At 37.9% G+C, this 6,307-nt stretch overlaps 1 pseudogene; it reads left to right on the top strand.

Moving 5' to 3' along the window:
* The first annotated feature begins 4,684 nt into the window (after positions 1-4,684).
* On the top strand, positions 4,685-5,218 carry LOC125175344 (ADP-ribosylation factor 1-like; annotated as a pseudogene).
* Positions 5,219-6,307: the final 1,089 nt, after the last annotated feature.

Raw genomic sequence — 6,307 nt, 5'->3', positions numbered from 1 at the left:
TTGCAAATGTCACAAAGCCCAACTTAAAATATATGAATCAAAATAATGATTTGAGTGAAGATACTGGGGACTGCCAAGGAACTCAATTATATAAAAACATCCCAGTTCCAGGAATAGTTGGAAGAAGTTTTGCATTCCTCTCTACTTCTCTGTTCACTGTTGCTTCATTGCTTATGGAACCTTGTCACAAGAATGAAAGCTTAGTTTCTAACATCAGCCCCCAGGTACCCCTACCAAAGCTTTTACCTTATAGTGTGAGACACTTAAGAAGGTATGTTCAGTTCCAATTTTGAAATTCCACATAAAAAGCATATTCTATAAACATGCATCAATTTTCCAACCTACAACATCCAGCATGACTGATGGAAGGATGATAGAGTAGAACGGGAAAGGCCTGCCAAGGCTTTGCCCGGAGTGCAATCAGTGGGGCTTTGCATTGCAGACAATTTATAAATAATAGTAAAATAGGCCAAAAGGTGTTCTGCTTTACACTGTCATCATGTGTCAACCATTCCAAACAATGTTGGTGATGAAATAGTCCTCTTTGTTGAGGCAACTGCAATCACCCACTTTTGGTATGTCACTGGGCGGTTCCAAAAGAGCAGTGAAGAGAGTGCAATCCCAGAAAGTGACTATAGTGTTTAGCTACACCATGAGAATTGAGTGCCTCTACTATATAGGCATTATGCTAGCCAATAGGAAGAGAGTAACATTTAAAACAATATTACCTGCTCTTATGGAGTTTATAATCGGGTGTCAGACAGACTAATCACATGTAATACATGCTTTATTTACATTACCTTATGATCATTCAGTACATTATTATACATTTTATATAAATACAATTATATATTCTAATGCATACATATCATACTTTATATTATACTTGTATTTAATACACACAAAATAATGATAAACACAAATTACTATATTCATATTCCATTTGGGTATAATACATTATCACTGTCATACATTCTATAAGAAGAAAGTACAAAAAACAAAAAACCTTGAGGTACATTGGGATTCCAAGAAAGAAAGTTTAAGTAAGAAAGTTTTAAGATGAAAACTAAATTGTATGCCAGGTGAAGCATAGGGTAAGAATGTTATAGATAGTAAATGAAGGATTTGAAACAAAGGAAGACTTGTTTCTATGTATGTCACATATAGTAGCCTTTAGAAAAGTGAGAACAGATTTTTAAAAAAATGTATTTCCTTCAGAAGCTGCCATCAATTATTTGCTTTATTTTCATTTGAAAAACAGGGATGATAACTGTACCTAACTCATTAAGCTGTGATGATCAAATGCAGTATTGTACTATACTCTATACTTCTAACAATGCTTGCAGACCAGTATTCTATAAGTGTGTGTTAATTAAATAAAAATGATGGATGAGTAGATAGGAGAGAAGAAGAGAGGGAAGGAGGGGCAAGGAGGAGAGGGAAAGACATAAGGAAAGGAGAGAAAGAGGGAGAAATAGTTAGAAAGAAGGAAGAAAGAGAGGAAGATAGACTTTTGCAATTGTTCGGAAGTTTCTAGTTTAGGCTGTAGGTGGATAAATAGATGATAGATACAATAGATCTATCTGAACATGCTGATATCTATATTTATACCTGTATCTATATATCCAACAAGAGCAGAATTTGTGGGTCTTGAAATATGTACACGTTTAACTCTCTAGGTTGTTGCCAATCTGCTTTCTAAAGATTTTCTTTCTTTCTCTTCTCATTTTTGTTTCCAAACTTACACAGGTAGTTATGAGGGTTTGCATTTTACTATATCCCTACCAACATTTGTTATTATAGGCCATTTAATTGGTGTTAGATATAAAATGATTTTTTATTGTGATTTTATCTACTTTTCTTTGCTTACTGTTGAGGTTAGGCATGTTTTCCTTCGGTGAAAAGTCTGTTGATGTCTCTCCAATGTCTTCAGCAGATTATCTTTGCCTGAGTTCTTTCATATATTTTATATTCTAAAGTTTTCTTTTTTTTTGGTTTCGACTTTCAACAAATTTGTAAGTTTGTGAGCATATTTGCAATCTTTTCATGAGACACTTTAACAGAAATATTAATTTAATTATATATTCCAAATTATCAATTTTTTAAATGTTTATTTATTTTTGACAGAGAGAGACAGCGAGCATGTGCAATAGCAGGTAAGGGGCAGAAAGAAAGGGGTACAGAGGATCTGAAGCAGGCTCTGTGGGTCCAAATCCACTAACCATGAGATCATGAACAGAGCCAAAGTCCAACACTTAACCGACTGAGCCACACAGGCCCCCCAAATTATCAATCTTTCAAATTCTATTTCATTTTTTGTCTTGTTCAAAGATATTTTAAAGCTAAAAGTGTGCCATTAATCACCTATATCTTTTTTTAAAAGCTTTGAGTTACTGTATTTCATATTTAGGTTATTTTTCATCTGGAATTCATGTGCATATAAGCCCAATATAATATTTTCCACATTTATAATTAATTCCACTGCCAGTGACTAAAGAGTTTATCTTTTTCTCATTAATGTGTTATTTTAAATATTTAATATTGAAATATATGTATTATAAATATATATTCTAAATGTTATATATAATATTATATTATATATAATATTATGTTATAAATAATATATTATTATTTTAAATATTTAATATTTAATTTAATTAACTATTTAAATATCTCATGTGTTATTTTAAATATTCATGGGTCTGTTTTTGAGCTCTATGTTAATTTGGTTATATATCTGAAAAAAACCTTCCTTATTTACTTATATATTACTTATTAATATCCAAATTCATTATGTACTTTTTTTCCATTTTTTTAATTTTTTTTGATTTTAAACAGCCATATACACTTTTTTTTTTTTAAGTTTATTTATCTATTTGGAGACAAACAGAGATAGCACAAGCCAGGGAGGGGCAGAGAAAGAAGATGACAGGCAGAGAATCCCAAGCCGACTCAGCACTGCCAGTGCAGAGCCTCATATGGGGCTCAAACCCACAAAATCATGAGATCATGACCTGAGCCGAAACCAAGAGTCAACACTTAACTGAGTGAGCCACAGAGGCACCCTGTCACATGCACTTTTGAAGCGATTTTCAGTTGTATTAATTAATGTAAAATTTGGTTATATGAGACAGTGTTCCAAAAAAATCTATTGCTTATAAAAGACAAATGTTTATTTTTCTCACTTACAATCTCCATTCAGTGGAGATCCTATTCTATAGTATTGTCTAAATTCTGTTCTAAACTAAATTCTATTAATTTTTTGTTGTTGTTTCGCCATTCCACACACGTTGCCCTCATCCACATAAATGAAAACAGTTCTGCAAAACATCCTTGTTCCATACAGAAAGAAGGCAGGGAAGTCAAGGGTGACAGGCAAGTCCCATTTAATTAATGGGAAAACCCTGAAATTGAATACATATAAAAAATATTTTTGAACTTCCATCTTATCAGAGAGAATTTAGTCCTACGACCATATCTACATGCTGGGGAGTGAAGGAAATGTTATCCTTTTCTGTAGATAATGATATACTCAGTATAAAATTTAAAAATCAAGATTTGTTACCATGAAAGGACATAGAGGGACCTTTTTGTTGTTGTTAATTTATTTCTGTGGCTATCCGAATATCCACGCACTCACTTCTCATTCATGGTACAGACTCCTTTTCTCCAGCAAGAAAATCTTAAATTAACATAGTAACTAAATAACCATGAAGAATGAATAATGTTCAGCAATTTTCAATATGGACATTTAGTTTAGACAACTAAGAGACAAATAATATGTTTATATACACACCATGTTGAAATATGGATTAAGAATAGGAACACTGCAATAAAAATTCATTTGGAAAAAGTAAGAAGAAACATGGTCAGCCTTAGCCAAAGCATTTATCAAATGTCACTGGGTAGGACACAGCACTTTAGAAACAACTCTGTTATTCATGGTCTAATGTGCATTCTAGCTCCGCCTCTGGGGAATTTTCCCTTGTGTCGATATGCCCCAGGTCACATTTAAGAGGAAATTGGAGAACATTCCCTTGGGAGGTTAGTGCTGGCTTGGTCTATTGGAGATTGTTTATTAGTTATACGATGCCTCTGCATATCAAGCTCTCCATTTCTTTGCCAACACAATTACTTGGACAACTTGAAGTCCCCACCCCTTAAGTGCGTGATGTGTACAGCAACCTACTTCTAAAGAGTAGGAAAGCTGAGACTAAAAAAAAAGTAACTTGCCCCTGGAGAAAGCTGACGTTTAAACACTCCTTTAGTCAAGTGATAAAAGATCAACAGTGAAATATTACATTGACTGTATGTATTCTTGATATGACATGACGAAAACAGCGCTTTACCTCTGTAATCTTTATCCCACAAAACTATAACCCCAGTCTGGCCAGGAGAAACACATCAGACAAAACTAAACTGAAGAGTTTACCAAATACGTGGCCAGTGCTCCTCAAAACGGTTAGGGTTATCAAAAACAAGGAAGGATTGAGAAAGTGTTCACCATCTGGAGGAACCTATAGCGATTTTATGACTAAATGTACTCGGATATACTGGATAGGATGCTAGAACAGAAACAAGATCCATGAGATTAAACACTGTAAAACGTTAGTGGGAGCGAAATCAATGCCCTGCTTGGAGAAGCAGCCTCACTTGGCCAGGGTCGGTCCCGCTCGTCTTCAGCATGGAGAATATCTTCACTAACCTCTTCAAGGGCCTTTCTGGCAAAAAGGAAATGTGCGTTTTCATGGTGGGCCTGGATGCTGCTGGAAGCCCACCATGCTGTCCGCTCTGAAGCTGGGTGGGATCGTCACCACCATCCCCACCATACGCTTCAGTGTGGAAACCATGTAGAAGAACGTCGGTTTCACCGTGTGGGGAAACGCGCGCCAGGACAAGATCCAGACTCTGTGGCGCCACGACTTCCAGAGCACGCCAGGTCTCGTCTTTGGGGGCAGGCGGCATCAACAGAGGGCTCGTGAACCCTGCCCGTGAGTTGCTCATGGGGATGCTGGTGAAGGGCGAGCTCAGGGACGCAATCCCGCTGGCGTTCGCCAACAAGCAGGACCTCCCCAACACCGTGAAAGTGGCCGAGATCACAGAGAACCTGGGTGTGCACCACAGGAACTGCTACTTGCGGGACACCTGTGCCACCCGCGCCCACGGGCTCTATGAGGGAGCGGACTGGCTGTCCAATTGGCTCCGGAACCGGAAGTGAGCCACGCTCCTCCTCTTCCCTTTGGCTGCTTTAATTCCTTCCACCCTGCTTTCTTCTGCAGTGGTGTGAGCGCGGAAACGGTGTCCCTGGTGGGTCAGTGCACCGCACCCTGCTGCAGATGTGCAAGCGCAGCCTGCAGGCGGGTTTTATTGACTGTAAATAATTATTGTTACCAACTAGGCAGTTTTCTGGTAGTTCTATGCAATATTACTCAGCTTGCTTTTTTGGTGTTTTGTTTTGTTTTTGTTTGTTTTTTTATTGTAAAAAGAGAATCAACTCACCGTTGGGTACTGAGAAGGGATGTTAGGCACACGGCGATCTCCAGGAGTGGCTGTGTGGGATCAGCCTAGCGCTCCTCCCCTGTGATCCATTCTGTGTGCTCAGATTAGGAACCCTGAGATTCGCTGTGTCTCTGGTCATCCCGCATCCCTTAGCTTTTGTGCTTACACTTGTGCTCACCCAGCGGCCCAGGAGATGGGCTGGGGGCTGCGGCCACCACTCCTGAGCCCCCAGCCTTTCCCTTTCCCCGGCTTCCCTGGGCTGCCCGCACCCCCAGAGCCCCCATCTATATGTGCTTTTATTCTTTCAGCCTGCAAGGGTGAGATTTGCCATCGAAAGGGCGACCGCTACTTTTTTCTTCTGAACTTTTTGGTAAACATGAAGAAGCTGGAGCTGTTCAACTTTAGCTTGGGGAAATCATCAGAACTGGTTTATGTGATGTGGAACCTCCTACAGCTTTCAATGCACCATGAGTAATCAACTGTTTTGTGTACTTGTCTTCAGTTTTTATTTCAACAAATAAGCACTGTAATTATAGCCACTATAATAAAAACTCTTAACTATTAAAAAACTACAAAATCTTAATAAAGTACTGCAGATAAAAATATACCAATAATATTTCATTAGCTGTGACAAATGTACCACATTAATATGAGATGTGGACAACAAGGAAAAATGAGTACAGGGTAGAGGAGAACTCTCTACTCTGCTTGCAACTTTTCTATATATCCAAAATTAGGCTAAAATAAAATTTATTTAAAACAATTTAGTAGTATCGTGTCCATCTGTTTCCAATCAGCTCCATTTGTG

Source organism: Prionailurus viverrinus, chromosome C2, assembly GCF_022837055.1.
Source record: "Prionailurus viverrinus isolate Anna chromosome C2, UM_Priviv_1.0, whole genome shotgun sequence".
Taxonomy (NCBI): domain Eukaryota; kingdom Metazoa; phylum Chordata; class Mammalia; order Carnivora; family Felidae; genus Prionailurus; species Prionailurus viverrinus.
Note: the sequence above shows the minus strand (reverse complement) of the source record. Positions and strands in the feature narration are given on the sequence as shown.